Source organism: Podarcis vaucheri (genome assembly GCF_965113315.1).
Source record: "Podarcis vaucheri genome assembly, chromosome: 3".
NCBI classification, from domain to species: Eukaryota; Metazoa; Chordata; class Lepidosauria; order Squamata; family Lacertidae; genus Podarcis; species Podarcis vaucheri.
In genome coordinates, this window is record NC_138761.1 from 84,929,647 (window position 1) to 84,953,880 (window position 24,234).

At 41.0% G+C, this 24,234-nt stretch overlaps 1 long non-coding RNA gene across 2 annotated transcripts in view; it reads right to left on the reverse strand.

The window, feature by feature from the left end:
• Positions 1–23,999, reverse strand: part of LOC309529170 — a 37,211-nt gene extending 13,212 nt beyond the window's left edge. For both annotated transcript variants that reach the window (XR_014218107.1, XR_014218108.1), the window contains exon 1: positions 23,909–23,999. This is a non-coding gene — a long non-coding RNA (uncharacterized lncRNA). The remainder of the gene's footprint in view (positions 1–23,908) is intronic.
• Between the last annotated feature and the right edge of the window lie 235 nt (positions 24,000–24,234).

The following is a 24,234-nucleotide window of genomic DNA, read 5'->3' on the forward strand; positions in this document are numbered from 1 at the left end:
CTTGAAGCTACAAGCATGAGTCTGACCAAACTGCGGGAGGCAGTGGAAGACAGGAGTGCCTGGCATGCTCTGGTCCAGGGAGTCACGAAGAGTTGGACACGACTAAACGACTAAACAACAACAACAAGATTTCCAGTTGCCTTGGTTTATTTGTAAAGATTATTTCCCCCCAGATTAGTTGACATTAGGTGACACAGACCTTAATTCAGAAAAGGATATCTGTACTTTTAGGGGGTGAGGGGAGCTGGACTTAACTCTGCTTTCCATTCCCTTTCTCCACTCAACAACTAGTGGTGAGATCCCAATTGTTTGTGTTAACTTCACGTATATGTGTAACTTCACATATGTTGTGCCCTGTGTTGAACTGGAGCCATTTGGACCAAGTTCACATTTCCTTTTCAAGCAAGAATATCTTATGATATGGACATGGTGTGGATCAAACATTTTAGGAATTCAGTGAGCAAAATAGCTATTGATCCTTTATGTGAGAAATGTCTGAATATGTTAGAAAGAAAAAAGGACAATGCAAGTCATTGCTATGAGTCACAATCATCTGGCGTATAAACCAGTTTGCCTAAGAATGGGGAAATGATGTAATCACTAATTAATTTTCAGTTGCAAGTCCACATCTCATCAAGGTAGAACTCCCATGAATTTGAATAAATCTCGGCTGAAGCCTGCCAGAGTAACTCGAAAGTCAATTAGTTAACAGAAAAATGCAATAGATGTCTGTGTGACTACTCCAGAGCAAAGCTTGTAAAAATTGCTTCTGGCATTTAACTTTGCAGTCTTAGCCTTTCAACACTATGTGAGGTGAAACCTCTTTCCCCTCCCAGTTTTATTGATCTGTGAAATAAGGGTAAAGAGTTTAAACAACTTGCCAAAGATTGTGTGGTACGCGACAGAGCCAAAAATAAAGCTTTGGTCTTCTGAAACCCATCCCTGTTGCCTTATAACCACAATATCATGCCTTTTCTTTCTCTAGGATTTCTTTGAAGTTTTTCATAATTTATAGCAACCATGGAAGATTTAACTTTCCTGGACTTTTACAATGCAGGGAGTTTTATTAAAGGGAACAACGAGTCATAAATCACCAAAGCTGATTTGAGAGTTCACATCAGAAGGCAGTGTTTAAAGAAAAGAAAGGCCGAGTTTGAAAGCAAAAAGGCATGTTGTCCTAATTGTACAGCAGATAAAACACACATTTGGCTTTTGCCAGTGTAAGTGAGATGAAACTTGTGCAGCCTAGCTATAACCCTTAGCCAAGTTATAAGATGGAGGCTGGATAGAATTTTGGTTCTCCTAGTCAAAAGACAAGACAACATGTGCAATCAGAAATGCCAAATTGATTTGTTAATCATATAATATGATTTCTGTTGTAGTTGTGATCTTTTTTAGTTGCTATTTTGTTAATAGTGTTTTATAGATTGTAATTGTTTTATTGATACGTTAATTATTTTATATGATTCATGCTGTATTTATGATGTTCTATTATGTTTCATTACGTTATTGTTATTTATTGTTTGTAAGCTGCTTTGAGATTCATTTGAATGAAAAGTGGCATAGGAATACAATAGTTTAAATCACTAATGCTCAGTTCACACATTGTGCTGCTTTTGCTAATACACAACTTGCTGTATGTTAAAGGGCGTAAGTAACATACAAACTGGCCTTGATGACCTCTAGGGGCCACACCAATTCCAGCAAGGCATGAAATATAGTCACATTTCAAACTCTAGTCCTGTAAATGTGTGCCTCTGAAGAGATATGTCTCATCTTAAAACTTTCCACACAATAGATGCACTCTTCCATTAAGCATTTTGGAACAGGCACTTGTAACATCTCTAACTTCCTAGCACTTCCAAAGATGACTTATTTAGAGTCAATTTACTCATGGCAGAACATCCAAGCATTACAAAGATGTGTCCTTACCATTTCTGTTTCTCTACACACATTTTCACAATGGGGACACAGTATGCAGCGTCAGAAGAGATCAGAGACAGAGATAATATGTGCACTTATCTGTACAATTATCATTGTTGCCTCTGTTACATGAAAACAGACTCAGCTGCTCTTTACAGTCATTGGAGAAGGTCCTCTTTGTCATGCTTAGGCTGCCAAATAGACACCTAGTAACAGTGGCATCAACTCTCTGGAACATCCCTCCGCATGCAAACTGAGAAGTGTTGACTGTGACATGCCTTAGATGTCTCTTAAAATCTTATTTTTTTTGGGGGGGTGTCATTTTGATTCTCACTTTTTATTGTGATATCCTGGCCACATTTGTCATCCTCGGATAGCAACCATGGCTATGATGTGGACCATTACATATGGTCTGACAGCCATTTCCTAACAGTAGTTCCAACACTGCTTATAGTAAAATGACCATGTCACATGCATAATGTAGATCCAGCCCTATTGCCTTTCTTTCAGATATGAGACAAATTGTTCCTACATGATGGTCTTGTGGTCTGTGATACTCATCATCGTTCCGCCAGAATTACAAGTAAAATTGATACAACTGATACACTTCAATGGATTGTATAAACCAGGCAATGACTGTGTTATTTTTATGGGCGTCCTGGAAGCAGGTAGAAATATTGTGTTACTTGCCAATTTAATGACAAGATAGCAACCACATACATGCCACTGTTATAGTCTATCACACTTCCTGATTCAGCCTCGGGGAAGCTGACAATTGACATCGATGGTCCATTTGAAAGGCACCTGCTATTATGCTGTTACCATTACAGATTATTCTAGTAAATGGCCTGAAGTTCCTTTTACTCCACATGTTATTTCTGTTACTGCTTTCAAGTTTCTTACTTCAGTTTTTAGTAGAGAAGAAGACCCCAAGGGAATTGATCTTAGATAATGGCACTCAGGTTTTCTTCTGTAGAATTTGAGACTTTCCTGTCAGAAAAGGATATCCAATATACTAAACCAGTCATTAATTTCAGTGGTTCCAGTCTGAATACGATTAACATCAGATACATCCCAAAGTCTGCAAACAGCTGGCCTAGAAGATTAGACATGGAAAAGGAACCCATCACCACAGATTTCTTACAAATCTATTTAGCTAAACAAAATGCCACAACACAAGTCACCAGCTGAATACTTACAATGCAAGTTCACTGTTGCTGGGCAACAGATGCATAAGCCAAATGCACTCTGACAGAAGACAAACAGGACAACAGACAATATAGGAAGCATATGGGTCACCATAATGTAGCCAAGGCACCAGAAATACAACACAGTTCACTTCTGTGGGTTGGAAAACTGAGCATCCTGCTGAAAAAAGAACCAAGGTTCACTTTACCTCTCAAAGTAAAGGATAGGAAAGTACACTATGAATTATCAGATGGCTGGCTATGAAGTGCCTAGCATCTGGTTCCTACCCATTATGATTCGGCCACAAATGGCCACATAAGACAGGCTACACACCTGGGCCCTGCTGATTATGATGCATCTACTGATGTCTGGTCTCTTGCACATAGTCGCCAACCAGAACATCTGCTGCTCAACAGTTTCAATAGAGCAGGGGACAATAGTTAAATTACAACGTTGATGATTCTGGATTGGTTGTCAATTGCAGTTATATGCTTAAATATATTTGCAGGAGTTGGTTCTTCTTAGATAAAGGGATATATGGGTAATTTGCATAGGTAGGGTTGTGAGTCAAGGCATAAAAGGGAGCAAGGAGTAATAGGAAGGACAAGGTGGGTTGGAGTGTTTGAAGAAAAACCAAGTTCCACTTCAGTTTCAGCTCAGAGTAAAGAAGCTTCCAGCATTTGGCTTTGTTTTTTTGGATTCCCCCCCCCCAAGCAACACATCCCCAATTAGAAGTGAAAAGATATAGCAGCTTTAATGTCAAGAGCAAAATAGGTGCTTGTGTTTGTCTCATGAAGAAAAAGAAAAACATTATCATTTGTTACATAGGTGACCACAGGATAGGGAAATACTGTTATTTCAAAATACCATCGCCAATTAAGCGCACATTCAGTTTTAGTAAAAACAGAAACTTTTGGTTCTTCACAGGTTTTGTTTTAAAAAATCACTGGTAACAAACAGGGAGAAGTTTAGGGCTCATTATAATAGAACGACTGGTGCCTTTTGTTTGTAGATAGCAAAGTACATGACTGAATGTACTAATGGAATATATAACCTGTGTCTGCTGTCAGACCTCTGCTAATATAATTATGACTCAGTCCAAAACACACTGTCTTTTGTTTCAGCTTCTAAAACATGCTGGTGTCAGCACTTCAGGATCATCCTACACATTTTAAAGAGTAAGATGTCTGAACTTATCACACTATCAACCCAAGGATCTTCGAGGACCTTTGCACAGAATGGAAGGAAAATAAGCCAAAAGGAAAACAAAGTGTAGACCAAGAGCAGGAACAAATACAAGATTCTAACAAAGCAATAGCCTAAAAGATTTTGCGGGAATGACACTTTGTGTAATTTTATACAGTGTTTCCTACACCAAGGGCTGACAGCATGATTCCAACACTCCTTTATGTCTTTCTGGTAATATGTCTATAAACATAAAGGTACAAGCTTAGCAAAAATGCGGGCTGCAGTGGAATCACTAACACACAGAAGTGTAGCTTTGGATCTCAATATTATTGTTTCATTGGGCGTTTAGCTTTTGATAGCTTTTATTGTTTCATATTGTGTTTTAACTGTATTTGTTCTGTGAGCCGCCCATAGAACATATGCAGCTATTATAAATTATGTTAATTAATAAATACCAAATTTATTAACTTTGGATTTATTTATTTCAAAGATTTCTTAGTAATCCTTCACCATATGGTCTCACAGCGGGTTACAATAATATCATCATACAGTTGTAAGAAAGAAGCAAAACAGTTACCATTCAAACTTTTCCAACCAAAACAGAACAGTATTGGTTCAACAAAAGAGGTGGGTCACACAAGACAAAAGACCTTAACTGTCAAAGGCCAAGAAAGAGGGGCCTCTTTGGGGAGGAAAGTGGGCGGCAAATAAAACACGAATGAGAACAAAACTGAACATGGTTCCTGTGCGCCAGTGACTTCAGGCTGAGGACAACATGAGGAAGGGAGAGTCAGTACAAGGACTCAGGGGGACAGTGTCATCATGGGTGAGGAGGTGGGAAATGATGAGGGTACAAAATAACGAGACCTCTTGGGCTGCAGAAGCAGGATAAATAGGAGAAGATATGGCAGGGGCAGGCGTACACAACAAGGTTTTTTATTTCTGTGACGAACAAAAAATATCCAAAAATTATTCATTTTATTTATTGATCATAGAGTTGTAGAACTGGAAGGGACCATGAGAATCATCTGGTGCCACCCCCTGCAATTCAGAAATCTGTTGCCCAACGTGGGGTTCAAACCCACAACCTTGAGAGTAAGAGTCGTATATTCGCCCAACTGAGCTATCCCAGCCGCCACGGCCAATCAATGTAGACAGTGCTGAGCTCGATGGGCCAATGATCTGACTTGGTGTAAGTAGGTAGAGCATGAGACTCTTAATGGTGTAAGTTGGTGGAGCATAAAACACCTTTTCTACTTGGGGGGGGGGGCGTGTTCAGCAGAGGTGCCACTCAGAAGAGTGTAATAGATTTTGGTTTCCTTTGGTTTTTTTCTCTTTCTCTTTTTGTTTTTATTTAGATTAGTTTCTTGAATTATGATAAAGCTTCAATAAAAATTTATTATAGAAAGAATAGTGGGGTAGAAATGTGGTTTATAATACTACATATTGAATAACCAGAGGTTCAATAAGAGAGCTCATCATAGGCTTCGTAAACACATTCTATACAGTGGGAGAGTCGTATATTATTCTCAACCCAGAGTTCCAAGTTAAATTGCTGAACTCCTTTTGAGTTATTTTTAGCAAAGCACAAGACATTTAAGATGTACTTGAGTGACTTCAGTCCTGAAAAGGAGAGGGGAGCTCCACTTCATGTCTGATTTCAGATCTGTTTGCATTGGGTTTGATTTATCCCTTCAAGACATCTTCATAAACTTGGACCAAAAATAAAATGGAAAGGAATGTCCTGGGAAGAACACTTAACTTTCAAGTATTTACCATTGATATTCAAGTGCACTCACTCCCTTTGTGCTCAGCAGAACAAAAACAATGGCTTTCCTTCATGGTGGGGTGACTCGTTCTTTCTTGATGTTCACTTTCATCTCCAGTATTATCATCACAATAGAGCTATTTAATTCGGATGCGGCAGAGAGCTGCATCTTGCTGATAAAAATGCACACAATATTACTTAGAAAAATATAAGCATTTAACCAATGGGGTACCCAGGAGGCTGATGACCATCATCAGCCACCTGAGGAAGTTGCCTCACTCTGCCTAATGGAAAGGCTGGTGTTGCCACAGATAACCTCTTAGGCTAGGTGAGGGGGGAAGAGAGGCCTTGCAACGTCCTCCTCTTCCACTCCCTACCTTGCCTCCTGTCAGGAGATCAGAGTTGGCATCTGTTTGGCAACGAAGTGGCTCCACAGACATGCCACCTCCTACTGTAGCTCCTTTTCCTTGCATGAGGGTTAGATCATGAGACAACAGAGAGATGTTCCCAGACTGCTTCAAGAAGACTACAAATCACACCACAGATTATTCTGTTATAGGACATACGCTAATGGAAGTCCCACAAGAACAGTTGTGCTTGCTTCTGACATTTCCACAATATACTATGATATATTTTTAGCTTTATTCTGTGTTCTGCTCCAATCCTATTATGACCCTTTGACAATAGCCCAGCAGTTTGTTGCTGTCGTTTTCTGGCTGGTTTTGAGCTTCTCGAATAATTGCACGTGTTGTTTTACTTATGGGAGGGGGGAGACTCTTGTCTCACTAAAAGCAATGTGCATTTTGAAAGTAGCTGGTAATTGGGAATTATCTGGTATTTCTGTTTGTGCTGATTTTATTTTATATTTAAAAAATGCTATTAGCCTCCCTGAGGTTTGGAGGTTAGAACGCTAAAAGTCTAAAGTAATGAAGTAACTAAGCTGCAGAAGACTGGAGCCACTGCCATATCTGCAATCAAGCATGCTGGCCAGGACTAGCAGGGACTAGCCCATGGTCACTGTTAAGTTGTGGGTGAACATATCAGACGACACAGTGATTCTTCAAACAGCTCTTGTTTATTCACAGGCCAGAACAGAACTGACCTGAAGGGTTCAGCCAGCCTGCTTATATAGAGCTCCACTAGAACGCAACAGTAACCATTTTCTGTAACTATCCAATCACTGAACGTCACTTTCAATCCCTTATTTGCATATATGGACCTGAGTGAAAACTATCTACAGTATCCCCCTGCTGGCCCAGGGTGGGAACTTCAGTCCATAACAGTCACCCAGTGAACTTCATGGCAACTGAGCAGCAACTGAGCCCAAATGGAGCCTGATGGTGTTGTGTGATGGCATTAATGCCAGGCTCAGCTCCCCCCCCCTTCCCTGTCCGAGAACCAGGGATGGCTCACTCATGAGGCAAAGTGAGGCAATTGCCTTAGATGGCAGCATCCACCAGGACAGCAGATCCTGATGTTGATCTTTCTCTCCTCCCCTCACTTGTTCTAATGTAGATATTCCTTCACCCCTTCTTCCCTTGCATGGGGGGGGGGGCAATTTAGAGGTCCACCTCTGGGGCCAAAATGTCTTAGGCCAGCGCTGCCCAGAACCCATTTCAGGGTTCCTGTTGGCAGATTCTACCACGTTCAGCAGGCAGAAGAGGGAGGTCTGCATCATGGAGGAATACCTTCTTCAAATCCAACTCCCACTCCATTAAACTCTAAGGTAGTTCCGATTGCTATGTTAAGATGAAATTCTAAATATACTTTCCTGGGTGTAAGTGCCACTTAATTCAATGGGACTTACTCTAAGCAAACATCTGTAGAACTGCACGGTTAAAAAAATGACATTTTAACTGTCTGAATACCTTCCAAAGTCCCACACTTCCCACATTTAGCCAGGATACATTTTGTCCCTGAAATAAACTTTAACATACAGATCATCTTTCTGTGCATGGCCCTTTTGATTGATGCCCTATATGCCGAATCAAGACTACAAACCAAACAGACTTCAAAGATTCTCATGTGCAACTACATGTATGTAACCTACTTCTTTGTACAAGGAACTCTGGGCCAAACCAATTTTCATAGCTGTTCATAAACTATCGACTAATCACATCTAATCTATTTTAAGAAGATATGTGTTGCAGGGTTCCGCTTTTCTGCAAACCCTTTGAAGATCAAAAGCACAATATGCATACTAAGTGCATACTTTTCAGCCTCTTCTGAGACAAATGTGACCCACATCACAATTGTAGGAGAACCAACCTCTGCCCTCACATAATTCACACCAAATAGCAACAGCATGTACCTATGCAAGGCAAATGACCATTCAAGAGAGCCCCACCCCCGCCACACATACACATGCCGCCTTGTCATATTGAGATCCCTATTCATATAATGTTAAGCAGCACATGGGCAACAAGTTGAGTATGGGGAAACTACTGCTCCACTTCACATCTGGACATTGTTTTCATCATTTTTCCATAGCCTGAAGGAGGCATTCAAGACCTATACCTGACCCACAGCCAGTCAGCTTAGATTTTGTTTGTAATATTTTTACAGTGACAGAATAGTTAGTTCTTAGAAAAACATTATTGGACATAATTGTTTACTGTCAGATTCCATGTGTGTTTCAGCGGCTTTCCCTCGCCTTGTGCTTTGCTTGTCAGTCTGTTATGACATGCTGTCCTTGGGAAAAGGCATCTATGAATAGAGTGACATTTTAATTAAAGAACTAAGCCAGCTGAATGCCATTAAACAGTCACAATGAAACACACACACACACACACACACACACACAGTCATTGTTTAGGGATGGAGAGATTGGTCTTTTTCTGGTCCATGTCAATTTGGTTTCTGTTCATTCATAAATACATCCCATTCCTTTTCTACAATAACCTGCCATAAAAAGACAATCAACACAAACATATAGAATGTATTTCAGGGTAGGCATGTTGGCACCGGTCTGCCTCAAAAGACAATGAAGGAGTGTGCTATCAGGGGTAAAGTCAAACCATTGGAAGGCCCCAGGGTCTGCTGTGGCTATCTTTCAATATATATTTAATATTGTCCTAAAAATACATATTCTGAGGCATTTTTGTATGTTTGAACTGAGAAGTGTATCACAAGATTTGGAGAAGTAGAAGAGCTACTCTCTCATAAATCAAATTCCTCGAACAGCTGTAACTGTGGGACAGAATAGTCTTTTGATCCATAAAGTCTGAATTCTGCATCCCATTTGGATTCGCTGGACCTCATGGTAATTAAGAACACAGCAACCTGTGCCATATCAAGGCAGACTATATGTTGATCCCGCACACTATTACCAATTACTTGGCTGGTAGCAGTTTTCTGGGTTTCTCATCACCTGGGCCATTTAATCACTATCATTCTTATTGCCTGTTGCAGACTAGCAGATGACCACATCTGACAGATGTCCAGAATGACAGAAGAAGAAGAAGAAGAAGAAGAAGAAGAAGAAGAAGAAGAAGAAGAAGAAGAAGAAGAAGAGTTGTTTGGATTTGATATCCCGCTTTATCACTACCCGAAGGAGTCTCAAAGCTGCTTACATTCTCCTTTCCCTTCCTCCCCCACAACACACACTCTGTGAGGTGAGTGGGGCTGAGAGACTTCAGAGAAGTGTGACTAGCCCAAGGTCACCCAGCAGCAGCTGCATGTGGAGGAGCGGGGAAGCGAACCCGGTTCACCAGATTACGAGACTACCACTCTTAACCACTACACCACACTGGAAGTGCTGAGCTGGCCTACTTGTACTTTACAATAGTTAACTGCAAACCAGGGGTGGGGAACTAGTGGTCCTCTAGATGTTGCTGGACTACAACTCCTATCAGCCCCAGCTTGCATGACCAATGGCCAGGGATGATGAGCGCTGTAGTCCTGCAATATCTGGAGGGCAACAGCTTTCTCAATCTTGTAGTAAACTGAAGTAGCTTAAATATAAGAGTGGAGGTTTGCAGATCATGCCATTTGAAATAATTTCCAGGGGAGCAGCCCTATCATTGTTATTTTTCCTCTGTCTAAACACAGTCCTTTGTGTGTACTGGATATCTCAGTCATGCTAGCTGTCTTCATGAGAAGCTTCCAGCAGGACTATAAAAACAGCAGATAGATATTTTTAAGAAATATGGTCTTCCACATCCTTTTCTTGGCAAGGACTTAGCAATGGCTGCCTCTGAGCATTTGGAAACTATTTCCCTTCCTGTCTTAGGGATGAGGGAGAAATGTAATTTTATTTGCGTATTAATTTGAAACTACTTAATTTACATGTTTTGAATCAGTACAGGGACTGGAACACAATTATCATTTGAAATTAACACTTCTCTTTTTTGTGCTAAAGTTGCCAAACCAAACAAGGTGTAAAAAAGAAATGCAAATATTTGAGGGAAAGCACATCTACAAATGCATACATTAGTGGAAATAACATGTATTATATGAGCTAAATGTGCTTGCAAAAATATATATATTAATGAAAACTGAATACAAAAATGTATATATTAGGAGAAATTCATACTGGTGAATTTTCGCAAGGATCTTCAAAAATTAAAGTTGCGAATTACTTCAGCAATGTGGAGGACTGAATTTGTGACTAGGAAAATGAGTAACTGAGGAAAACCAAAATTGACAGGTTGTCTGTCCCTACTTATGATAGCACATTTGGCATATATATATATATATATATATGTGTGTGTGTGTATATATATATATATATTCAGCTAGAAGAACACCAGTGAGGGACCGATTGCTGCAGCTTCCCATCCAGAACGAGAAACATGAACAAGAGTCATCATGTAAGCCCAGGCACAAGTTAATGGAGCTGCTCAGATTTATGTGCAGACAGGCAAAATGGATTCCCTTGAAGATAATGAAGAATGTGTCCTTGGCCCGAACTTTATTTCTCAAAAGTATAAGATGATGACATTAGGAATGGAGCTGGACAGAGTATTTGTCTGGAAATTCAAATCCTGGAAAAATGAGCTCACAAGAGCCTGCAAAAAAAATAATGAAAAAAACTCGGCTATCATCCAGCAGAGAAAGATCCTGCTGACATCATTAGCAAGTGATGTGATTTGGTCCAGTGCTAATACAGCCTGTTAAGCAGTCTGAAGTGGAGTGTCCTTCTGCTTGCAAAAAACCAATAGAAGAAGGATTTAGTTCCATTTTGCTTGCTTGCTTTTAAATATGGTACAACAGAGAGAAAGGGAAGGAACATTCTGGGGTGAAACCAAGCATAGGAGCCAACTCCAGGAGGCTGCAGGTGCTTGGGCACCCACAATAATATAATTGTGGGGGCAGGGCACCCACAAAGTCAATGAGAAAAGCTGGCTGGCGGCAGTGATGCTGCCTCCGAGAGAGAAGCAGTTCAGCTCCGCCCTTCACAGCCAGCAAACAAGGCACCTTTTTCCTGAGGGGGCGGCTCAGACATGCTGGCTGTGGATAGGAGGAGGAAGAGGTGTGTGCCTGTGATGTCACACATCTGCATTGTGGTGGCAGGCACCCACAATCCTGAGAAGGAGATGGCACCCCTGAAACCAAGCCATCCATGAACAAAGGATTGATGGTTCCTAATTTCCGAAAAAGAAGGCTGAATTGATGCTTTTGAATTATGGTGCTGGAGGAGACTCTTGAGAGTCCCATGGACTGCAAGAAGATCCAACCTCTCCATTATTAAGGAAATCAGCCCTGAGTGCTCACTGGAAGGACAGATCGTGAAGCTGAGGCTCCAAGACTTTGGACACCTCATGAGAAGAGAAGACTCCTTGGAAAAGACCCCGATGCTGGGAAAGATGGAGGGCACAAGGAAAAGGGGACGAAAGAGGATGAGATGGTTGGACAGTGTTCTCGAAGCTACCAGCATGAGTTTGACCAAACTGCGGGAGGCAGTGGAAGACAGGAGTGCCTGGCGTGCTCTGGTCCATGGGGTCACGAAGAGTCAGATACGACTAAACGACTAAACAACAACAATTTCCGAAAGACTGTTTGGTGAATAAATTGAATCCACGCCATGCTTTCCTTTGGGTAGGAAAATGAGAAGACCCTGAAGACTCTTTTTACAGCCTAACCTTGAGACTCTAGCAAGGAAGTGTTTAGTACAAGCAACCATGATGCCACCACAGACATTTAGCATCAGCTAAACAAATGTAGCCCCCCGCCTCCATGTACATTTTAAAATAGTGTCCTTTATAACTGCTTGTGCCTGGATTTGTCTATGCTTTACTTTACTTTCGGAAAAATATAAAGAAAGCAATATTTTTTTTTATTAAAAAGAAAACGTACATTAGAAAAATGGATAATTGGAAGTAATAGCACTTAAATGTGAGGAAATGGCCATGGGCTTACATGTTAAGCTGTGGGAACTGGAAAAAATGGCTTTGGACAAGGTGTGATACATAGCCATAAATCTGTCTAGCTATCCATTCAACCATCCATCCATCCATGTAAAAGGCTGGAGACAGATTTGCTGCTCATCAAATGGAAGAAGGCACTGAGATGCAGCAGACACTCCTATTGAAGCAGTTCCATGCGAACCAGGAAGCAAGCTCTGCACACAATGAAACAACTCTTCTTTTCTTATCTCTGCAGCTCTGATCTGCAGCAGATGCTGTTAGGCAGTTGAATGTGCATGCATACTCTTTCTGTTTCCCTCCCTCCATGCATCCCCGGGCACTGGCAACCCACGCTATGCAGCTGCATTGGAGAAGGAAGAAGAAAGGGGATATTCACCAATCTCCTCTTCCCTCCGCAGTCCTCCATTCCACCTCCAGAGCTTCAGATTTGGGGAAGTATGGAGGAAAAGAGAAATTGGTGAAAATCACTTTCCCCATCGTCTGCCAAGAGTTGGCAGTGAGGCTACTTCCTTGCTGCCATTGTTGGCAGCTGCTGCTGTTCATTGGCCTCAGTGTTGCTACCACCTGCTTACTTCTCAGATAGAGTCAATGGGAGCACAGGCAGTGGCAGTTTTATCTTTCCACTACAGCCCAGAGCAAGAGCCAGGTGAACAAGCATAATGCAGTGGGGAAGAGGAGGGGCAAGTCAAAGGAGTTCTTCTCAGCGGGTTCCCGACTGCGGGTTGGGCAACGATACTGAGCCTCAACACCAGCCCTAGTCCCATCAACAGAGTTCCACACATGGCGAATCTGGACCCAAGCCATACGCAATAAATTCTTTGCTTGCTTTATGCTTGACTTATAATAGAAATTTTAGATTTCTATCAACGAACAGCCTTTGCCAGATTGTTTTTCTCCACCTACAGGCACTGGTAATAGCAGGCAGAGAAACCAATTATTCTTCTGTGTGATTTCAAACCATTTGTTTCAAACTACCTTTTTATCCAGCCACCCATCATTCCAATCTTTATATGATTAATCATTGAGTCCTGCTTTCAGTTTCCCACCAGCTGAATAAACACACATGCTCTCTTATAACTTTTTCACCCGAGCTCTACTTGGCTGTAGGTAGGTATATACAGTATGACATCTCAAAGGAAAATGCCACAGTTGTCAGTAAACTTGGGCTAATGTTGCAGGGTGATAGCAACACACAGATTTAGGTCAGTGAGGGGTTTTCTTTAGGAAGCGGAATGAATTCTTTAACTCTAGACCACTTCTGAAAATGGAACCTTGTGATGGTGACTAATACCATTGCCATGTAGCAAACAGTCAACAGCCCCATATAAAGAAATGTGCATGGTGCCAGGAAGTTTCAGGATATGGAATAACTGTTGCACACGGCCTTTCTTTTTGCAGTAATGCCAGGTTTTGCAGGAGGGGTGGCGGGGTGGGGAATATGTAATGGTAATTGACTTTACTAATTAGGAAATACTTGTTTGGCCAAACTATAAATGTCATATTTGTGTCTGAAATTACAGAAAATGTTTGGGAAGCCAAAGGTTTCCTGGGTTATATGTTTTCTTTGATGTGTATGAGAGCAGCTATTCGTATTTTAGGATTTGAGTCATAGCTTTACATTTGGCATCTTATAAAGTTCTGCTTTGGAAAAATGTCGTCGAGTGCATGCAGGAATACTGGTGATAACTTTAACTTTGCTTGAATGCCTTTGAGACGTCTGTTAATCGAGCAATCAAACATTCTCAGGTCAACTCGGATTTGCAGATTACTTCATTTCCGCCCTTCCAGGTAGGCCTGTCAAAACACAGAATCAATATTTGTCTGGATAAATACAATTTTGAAAAGTTGAGCAGACACTGGTCTTTTTATTAGGGGACTGATACCTCAGATGAGCAGCTAATAGGTGTGGAGCAGTATGTTGGGCTTCCCCAGACTTCCTGTCTAGCTTTGCAAGGAGGCTGCCGCACATACATATTTGAGAATTTAAATATGAAAAAAAAAACCATTTCCGAGGAATTATGCAACTTTGTGAGTTTCTAGCAATTTCCAGCCCAAATAACAGACACAAAATATTCTTGTCTGGACAGTACAGTGGCATAGATTGCCTGCCATATGATCTGTCATTGTTGGATTTTAAGGCCCGTTCACACACTAGCCACAATATGTCCTCTCCATATGTGGTGTTGATGACTGTGGACTCTTGCACACCCATACATGCTGCCATTTGTACTCTGTTTACATCACACATAGCCCGCCTTTCACATTGAGGCTGAATCCATGGCTACCACAAGGCATTGCTAGCAGGTCCATTGTTGTCAGAAGGGTATAATCCTGCTCTCTCCATGGGGAAAAAGTTCATGCAATTTTATTGTGCGTTTCATTTATTTATTTCATTTTATTACATATTTTACATATAAACATTTTATTTCATATAATTTTTACATATAGAGTTTTTTTATCATTTTCTTGTCTGCTGCACTGAAATTGTTTATATTGTTGTCTTGTAAATGAATTATTGCTATGTGTTTTTTATTGTAAGCCGTTCATTGAAAACTAGTTGGGGTATTGTTTTGTTTTGTTTTGTTTTGTTTTGTTTTGTTTTGTTTTGTTTGTTAAGCAAATGAAACAAACAAACAAAAAACTTCTAAATCAGAGGAATGGCCAAGCCTCTCTCTGTAAATATTGAATAAAAAGCGGATGGTAAGAAACTTTTCCTTGTCTTTGTATGTTCTTGGCAAGCAGCCATGCAAGTTTCTTATGTAAACTGTGTTACTTTTACTGTTGTTAGCCGCTCTAAGCCTGGCTTTGGCTGGGGAGGGCGGGATATAAATAAAATTTTATTATTATTACAGCGGCCTGACACCACCCAGGCACACCACCATAATGGGAAAGAATCACTGGTGTTGCTGTAGCTCATGAACCACTGATTTGCTAGTGAGACAAGTAATAAGATGGCATTGTTAGTACATTCACAAAGACTATCTGGTTTATGGGAGAATTTTGATTGAAAATATCCTCATTTTTGTTCTCTGTAGGAACTTCGCTTTCCATCCCATATTAATCTTCAGTGAATGCTCCTAATCTTTCAGTAGGATGCCATTTTCTGGTCCAAAGGTTTGTTTTCATTTTCTTAATTAATCCAAATAACAGCAGCTCAAAATCAGGTGCAAGCCGGTTTTATTAATTACAAGGTCATAGTTTGAAATATGTGCAATGGCACTAAATGACCTACTGCCATTTTATATGTACATCATGTCCATCTTGTCAATTTATACGTTTCATTGTAAAGAACAAGGAACCAAGAAAAGGGGGGGATGTTGCTTTTGTTCTTGGCTATTCACTCCTGGAAGGGATTTTTTTAAAAAAAATTGTGAGTCAACATGATGCAGAAGAGGAGGGAGGCAGACCGAGAATCATGTGGGTTTAAAATCTAAATTTAATCCAATCTTAATGGTCTGTGCTCTTAGTTTACTAAAAGTTCCCTACCAGTGATTTTCTGCTGTTACGTAGGGAAAATTAATTAACAAAACAAGTTGAATCCTGCATAATCCTCTCTTCAAAGCAGCATTTGTATATATTTTTTCCAACAGGAATCAGCAGTTGATTTTTTTAACAAAATATACTTGACTGAATGTTGAGAGCCATTGGAACAAAACTTGCTTTTTAATGTGGGTTTATTAACTGCCATGTCCCCCCCCCTTTAACAAGCAGAGCATTATTCTTCTGCTGCAGCGACATCCTTGTTGGTCTGCTCATCACAGTTTAATGAGCTCTAGTAGAACTTGGTGGTGAGAAGAAGAAGAAGAAGAAGAAGAAGAAGAAGAAGAAGAAGAAGAAGCAGCAGCTCCTAATCATGATGATTACATCTGCCTCTGTGTCCCTTTTCCTGATGAAAATGTATTTTACGTCTGTGAGAAACTACTTAAAGATTATTCAAAATCCATATTCCGTGAGTCATCTTCAAGACATCACACTTTCCCAAATCATATGTAAGGACAAGAGGTCTTGGTAGCACAAGTTCATTATCCTAAAATGCTGTGTTCTCTTCCAACCTTGATTTTCCCTCTAGTCTAGTCAATTCATGTGACTTGTTAAAATATTCCCCAGAGCACTGGAAATTCTTGTGCAAACTTTCCCACTGCTTCAGACTCTGCTAATATTGTTCTGCATCCCTGCTACAGTTCATTGATGTGAATAGTTTCACTATTACCAATCCCAAAATTGGGTCAACACACATATTATTGGGTCTACACACTGTATTATCACACTGTATTATTATTATTATTATTATTATTATTATTATTATTATTCAATTTATTACCTGTCCTTCACCATCAGGTCCCAGGACAAGTTACAACAATGTAAAATCTATTTAAAAAAAACAATTTACAGTCACAGGAAATGGGTAGGTCCTGAAAACATGTGTCTTAGTTGTCAACACAGCGAAGAGACACATCTTCAGCATATGACAGAAACTACACGATGAAGGTGCCACATGCACTGATGACATTATTACAAGATCTGGCAGGTGTCCAGGTAACTGTTCTCCTATTTCTAGCTGCAAGCAACACCCCTCAAAATATTGATGAGTCAGTTGCTCATTAATCCCTCTGCTGAGGTCATCAAGGTCTTCATTCCATCCCATATTCATTCATTGAGGCCACTGGGCTAGATAGCATGGATACTTGCCATTTGCCTGTACTGTATACTGGCAACACCCAGTTCTTCCATCTGACCCCTATCCTGATGCCTTAGACTCTAGAGCTTACCCAGGGTGTTGTTGTTGTTGTTGTTGTTGTTGTTGTTGTTGTTGTTGTTGTTACAAATTGTTAGTCACCCTTTACCCTGTGGTCCCAAACCTTACCTTGTTTAGTGACTTGGCACTTTGAAACAAATGGTGGTTTGCAAAACTTGTGAGAGACAGAGAAAAATGGCCTTCCGTTATCACTAGAGATCAGCATATTTTGTGGGTACTGTTCATTATGCATTTGTAATCTTGTGAATATCCACTTGTGAATGGATATTGTGGCAGATCACCAGATGCATAATTCATCTACATCAAAAATATACCTGCTATATCACCAAGGTTTAAATAAAGGTGCTGGCTATAACCCCAAATGGCCCCTGTTGAGAGACAGATTTCACTCCTATGTCCCATTACAATTTCTAAAAAGTCAATCAAGAGCACCATCTTATGCTTACCTTTGTCAAATTCAGACTGCTGCAGAGAGATTTCTTGGTTGCTGCCCTTCAGAACTGCTAAAGGCATTTCAGCAGCTCACGAACAGCTAAACCAAAGTGTTTTGTCACTCAATTCAGTGTAACCCATGGATGGGGACTCTGTGGCCCTCTAGATATTGTTTGACTTCAACTCCCATTACACCCTAGCCAACGGTCAGGAATAATGAGAGCTGTGTATCGGCAATATCCGAAGGGCCACAGCTTCAACATCACCAGTGCAATTGCTAAATATATATTAGTTTTCAGCATAGTTACCTACATTGTTCCAATTCTGCAGCTGCTTACAGCTGGGAACTCCACTGGCAGTGCTGCAAGGGTTGTGGGTTATTATGAAAATAGTAGCAGGATGCCTCCCAGAAACCTCCAGCCAACATCATCTTCCTGTCCAATGACCTGGCCGGACACATGAGTTGGAAACAGAAGTATATAAATGTGGGCTAGAAATGGGCTCCGCTGCAGACCTAGTCTCTCATGAAATTTCCTGGCAAAGAGCTGTAAGCATATCATGTGGCCCTCTGGGAGAGGTGAACAAATGTTAAAAATGCTTCAGATGTTAACGAAATGTTAACTAAAATTAGAACAAACCAGATTCTTCATTTAGAACAACGTACATTAACGTTCATGAGAGCAAAAACTGTTTGTGGAGCATTTTTCTTTCGTTTTCACATTTCTTAGCATTTCTGTATCCACGTATGACCCAAAATAATAATAATATGATCCTATGTAACAACAACAACAAGCACCAGTACTTAAACATATACAGGACATGTATATCCTATTTAAAATACATAAAACTGGCTGCCCAATATTACCATAAGCAGAGGCAAGGAGTTCAGGAGTATTGTTACTTGCCATAAACTTTTAAAAAATAATAACCCCAATGAAAGCCATTTTGCTATAGTGCATGAAATGTTAAGTTTCAACAATGGAGAATGAGGCTAATACTCCCATTTGAAGCTCATCCATTGTTCTTAAGTTAGTTACTATACGTGCATTTCAACACCTTGTTAAATGATAGTTTAGCATGAAGAAAATGAGCCAAGGTGAGCCTTGTTCTCCCCTCTCCTCCTTCAGGGATGGCCACAAGGAAGAGTGTGGAAGCTTCTCATTCTGATTTTGATTAATCACAGGTAAGCATTAAATATGAACCCTTAATTGTGGTTCATCTTAACTATAGTTCATTGAAGCATGCCAACTTCATAAGCCAAAGTTTGAAGTTGGCTTGCTTCAAATGAACCAGAGTTAATATTAACCACCATTTGTCAAGTTTGGATGGCATGACAAGCTGTTATTTAAATAATAATAATTCATGGGTTACAAAAGCACATACATTATCTCTGTTTTCAGATCATATAGTCCTTGGTTTACTGTGTATCAGCAGTGTTCAAGTGCATGCAGCCTGATTACTCAACAGTGCTTCTTCACTAGCATGAGTGGGAGCAACATACCACAACATACCATAGCACAAGGTGCTAATGGATTTGGTTCTCTCCAAACAAGGTTTGTTCTTGGCTTCTTGATTGTGGGTCGAGTGAAACAAACCACAAGTGCTGCTTTGGACATCATGGCAAGCCAAGGGTTGTGGGAGCCAATGGGAGCTAGAAGAAGAAGAAGAGAAGAAGAGGAGGAGGAGGAGTTTGGACTTGATATCCCACTTTTCACACACACACACCCAAGGAGTCTCAAAGCGGCTAACAATCTCCTTTCCCTTCCTCCCCCACAACAGACACTCTGTGAGGTGAGTGAGGCTGAGATACTTCAGAGAAGTGTGACTAGCCCAAAGCCACCCAGCAGCTGCATGTGGAGGAGCGGGGAAGCGAACCCAGTTCACCAGATTATGAGTCCACCGCTCTTAACCACTACACCATGCTGGCTATTGGACATCATATGCCACACCCTGCTCATTCACAGTAAGCCATGGTTTATGGTATACTGTGATGCCCAAATGTACCCAATGACACATGAAAACTAAAGTAGCCTCAAAGTGTTCCCTTAACTCATGGATTGAAATTTGTACCCACCTATTAATCAATCAAAGCTTCATTTAAGTGGTCCACTGATTAAAATATAGTGGTGGTAAGGGGCACTTGTTAGATCCTGTGGGACAGAAGCGTTAAATATACCATTCACACAGGCATGCAACCAATTCCACATGGCTCTAAGCTGCTACCACTGATGTAGAAAGGTTAGTAGAACGATTCTGAGCAAAGAGATTCTCAGAGTTCCACCACTGCGCCACTACTACAGCTTAGAGATATTGAAATGGTTATGTTGTTCTTGTTGTTTAGTCATTTAGTCATGTCCGACTCTTCGTGACCCCATGGACCAGAGCATGCCAGGCACTCCTGTCTTCCACTGCCTCCCGCAGTTTGGTCAAACTCATGCTGGTAGCTGCGAGAACACTGTCCAACCATCTTGTCCTCTGTCGTCCCCTTCTGCTTGTGCCCTCAATCTTTCCCAACATCAGGGTCTTTTCTAAGGAGTCTTCTCTTCTCATGAGGTGGCCAAAGTATTGGTGCCTCAGCTTCATGATCTGTCCTTCCAGTGAGCACTCAGGGCTGACTTCCTTAAGAATGGATAGGTTTGTTCTTCTTGCAGTCCATGGGACTCTCAAGAGTCTCCTCCAGCACCATAATTCAAAAGCATCAATTCTTCGGCGATCAGTCTTCTTTATGGTCCAGCTCTCACTTCCATACATCACTACTGGGAAAACCATAGCTTTAACTATACAGACCTTTGTTGGCAAGGTGATGTCTCTGCTTTTTAAGATGCTGTCTAGGTTTGTAATTGCTAGGCAGGCGTCTTTTAATTTCGTGACTGCTGTCACCATCTGCAGTGTTCATGGAGCCCAAGAAAGTAAAATCTCTCACTACCTCCATTTCTTCTCCTTTTATTTGCCAGGAGGTGATGGGCCCAGTGGCCATGATCTTCGTTTTTTTGATGTTGAGCTTCAGACCATATTTTGCGCTCTCCTCTTTCACCCTCATTAAAATGCTTATAGTTGCTTTTAAATAAAATAAATACTCTTAAGGTGCTATGGGGTGGGAGTGGAGATTTTCTACATCTCCTACAATCTACAATTCCAGTTGGAAAAAGAAAACCAATTCTTTTACAGGGTAGGCAGTTCAGGTCACAGGGGTAAAAAGTACATTCAAAGACATTGCAGCATGCTTTTTTGGTTGATTACAATAGATGTTGGAAATTATACATTTTCTCCTTGATGCATATTCAAATCTCAATCCAGGTTCTATTCAAGGAAAAATGCTTCATTTTCTTAGCACTCATGACTTCCCACAAATTTAGATCATACAGATGGCACACAGAGGCATTGTTTGCATGCACACGGATTTTCTTTTCCATGAGATACTAATCAGTATATTTTGCTTCACCCATCTGTTCCTTGTTGAATATTAATAGGCTCTACCTAGCCACTGCCGCTATAAAAGAAGGCAAATGTGCTTTGCTCCAGTTCCCCCTGCAATTAGCATGGTGTAAGAAACTAAAGAGCAAACATCACAAAGCCCAGCACTGAACTATGATAAATCATAATGCTTCTGAGTTGCAAAAAGCAATAAAGGTGTCATTGCTTCTTAATGATACATAGATAAGAGAAAAAGAAGTTTATTAAGATTGCAGTCTAAACACATTGAAGCCTGAAGAAGAAGTCAATGCAGTCCATATTACAGCCATATATGGGGTGTTATGTTGATATAATGGGAAGATGGGTATGCTTGCATCCAGAGAAAATCTATAGGACTTGAATTCAAGTTAAAAAGGGGCATAGTTATACAAAACATTCTTGAGACTGCATCTGAGCACCACAGTCAAGTGAATAGTAATTTGAATGGGGCAAAAGGCTTTCCTGAAGTGGATTGCCATGACTATAGACGTAAGAAGTTGCTTTGCAGAAATGTGCAGGGTGTAATATGAGGTAGCCTAAACTTGCCCCTTGAGGGGGCGTGATCATGTGATGTGTCACGTGATGCATCATATGATGCCACCCAGCATGTGGTGGGCAAGGGTGGGATGCGCGGAGGCTCGTCCCAGCCCCCACCGGGCTGCCGGGCTGCTGGGCTGTGGCTGGAACGAGCAAAGCAAATATCTCCTGCGCTCATCCCAGCCACTGCCTGGCTCCTGGGCGGAGGTTGGGGCTGGGGCATGCAGAGGGTGCCCAGCAGGGGGTGGGCGGCCCCCTCAATATGGGGGGTGCTGCCTCCTGCCCAAAAATATTGGGGGAGCTGAAGCCCCCTCCTTCCCCTCTACCTGACACCGCTGGCCTAAAGCATGTTGTCCAGAGGGGTCAGAGGTTCCCGGCAGAATCCCCTTTTCCTTCTTGACAATCATCTGTTCAGTGACAGTGGGAATACCACAAACATCTGGACAAATGTATTTAGGATGGGGATGGTTAGGGTTAAATGACTCCAACCATCACTAAGTTTCCAAGTAATAAATTACAGCCAAGTCTGCAACACATTTACCCAAAGCAGGGATTGGCAAATAGGACAATTTTTCTACCTCTCCATTTCTCATTTTTCCAGTGGAGAAGTTCAGTTCTTCACATTTCCACATGAGTTTGCATTTTATTTTATTTTTTAAGTATCATGAAACTTAACCAGCATTTTTGCATGGATTTTCTTCTAATGTACACTTTTGCATGCAATTCTGCCCAATATACCCATTTTTATTTTTATTTTGAGCAAGCCAATTTCTCCACAGTACAACACATTGTTCTAAGTTACTTTCAGATTTTGTGTGTGTTTTATTCTGCATTTTTGTACTTTACTTTGCTGAATTGCATTGCAAACTTCATAGAACTCTCAAGTTCAACCAATAATTGTGTTTCAGTCCTTGCATTGTAATGGAAATTATGAATTAGGTGCATAGCTTCCCCTTTATGAGGGAAGCGTGGTGTAGTGGTTAAGAGCGGTAGTCTCGTAATCTGGGAAACCGGGTTCGCGTCTCCGCTCCTCCACCTGCAGCTGCTGGGTGACCTTGGGCCAGTCACACTTCTCTGAAGTCTCTCAGCCTTACTCACCTCACAGAGTGTTTGTTGTGGGGGTGGAAGGGAAAGGAGAATGTTAGCCGCTTTGAGACTCCTGAAGGGGAGTGAAAGGCGGGATATCAAATCCAAACTCTTCTTCTTCTTCTTTAAATGTGAACCAAGTCAAATTTCTTCCCCATTCCTAGTCTTAAATATTAAGTTGGTTTTTCACCTCATTCTCCATTTTGATTGATCCACTATGCATTCAGTCTTGCTTCTCAGTAGTGTGCCCAGGATTATAACCTAAAGGCTATTGCATAAAAACCAAAGCTAGCACTGTAGATCTGGACTGCATTCAGCAGAGAACTACAATGAATTCTTATTCCCAGGTGACCATAACTTTATGTTACCCATTGCATTCACACAACTACTGTATATTTGCAGGCAGACCTTGAAAACATCTTAGGTAAAAAGTAATGTCTGGTATGGTTCATCCTGTACTGAGATTATTCATTTGAGAAAAAACAAATCAGTTAGCCTTGTTAATGGAGGTTCTGTTGACCATTGTGCGTTGTGTGTGTGCTTTTTTTAAAAAGGCCATGTTGCTGATCTTTATATGCGTGTTGTTAAGGAACAAGCATTCTACCAATGACGCACCAAGAACCAACAGGAAAGGCATGCTAAGTGTATTTTGTGACTCATTTCAATTTGCTATCTAGTGCACTCACAGTTTGCTTATTAGCCTCAGCGTCAGTAACTAATGGATACTCAGTAGGAAGCAATTTTTCATCATGAATGTTTGATGGAGAAATGGAAATGGAAATTGGGAAGATCTAGTCAATGGCAAATCATATAAAGGCTGGCTAAAAAAGGAGCATACTTTGCGTGTGTGTGTAGACAGAAAGTTATTTTAAACATTTTCGCCCCCTTCCTTGAAATATTTTGCTATTCAACACAAAACCATCTATATATGTGAGATGAGTCAGAGAAAGACAGAGATAAGGAAGAAATGTGTGGTCAAGCACATTAAGCTGTAATACCACAGAGATAGCTTTCTAAAATAATAATTTTAAAAAGCAAAAGAGAAAGGGCAGAAGCTTGTGCCCCATCTGAATTTGCAGCAACTCGTTCCAGACAGAAGAGGAGCATGCAGTTCCTGTTAGTGCCTCCTCCACCAATCGAAGCCCCCCCCCCACTGTTAATTGACATGCAGGGAAGGAGGAGTTACCAAGACCCCGCCTTAAAACTCACCTCTCCATATGCCACAATGCAAATGACTCACACCCTCTGACTCTCACAAGTTCCCAAGGACCACGCTCCCATGTGGGGGGAAAACCTTTCAAGGGTCACATGGCTGTGGTGGGCAGAGCCAAAGGCAAAAGTTGGCATAGCAATGAACGTGATTCTTAGTTCTGTGCAGCAGGCTATATTCTGGTCACACAAAGTTAAAGGTTTCTACACGCACCCACGTACCCTCTAAGAACATTTTCCGAAGCAAGCAAGAGGCTTTGAGGTTCTTTGACAATCAAGTGGCATATAGATGTTATGAAATAAATAAACAAAATGGTCACAGTTCA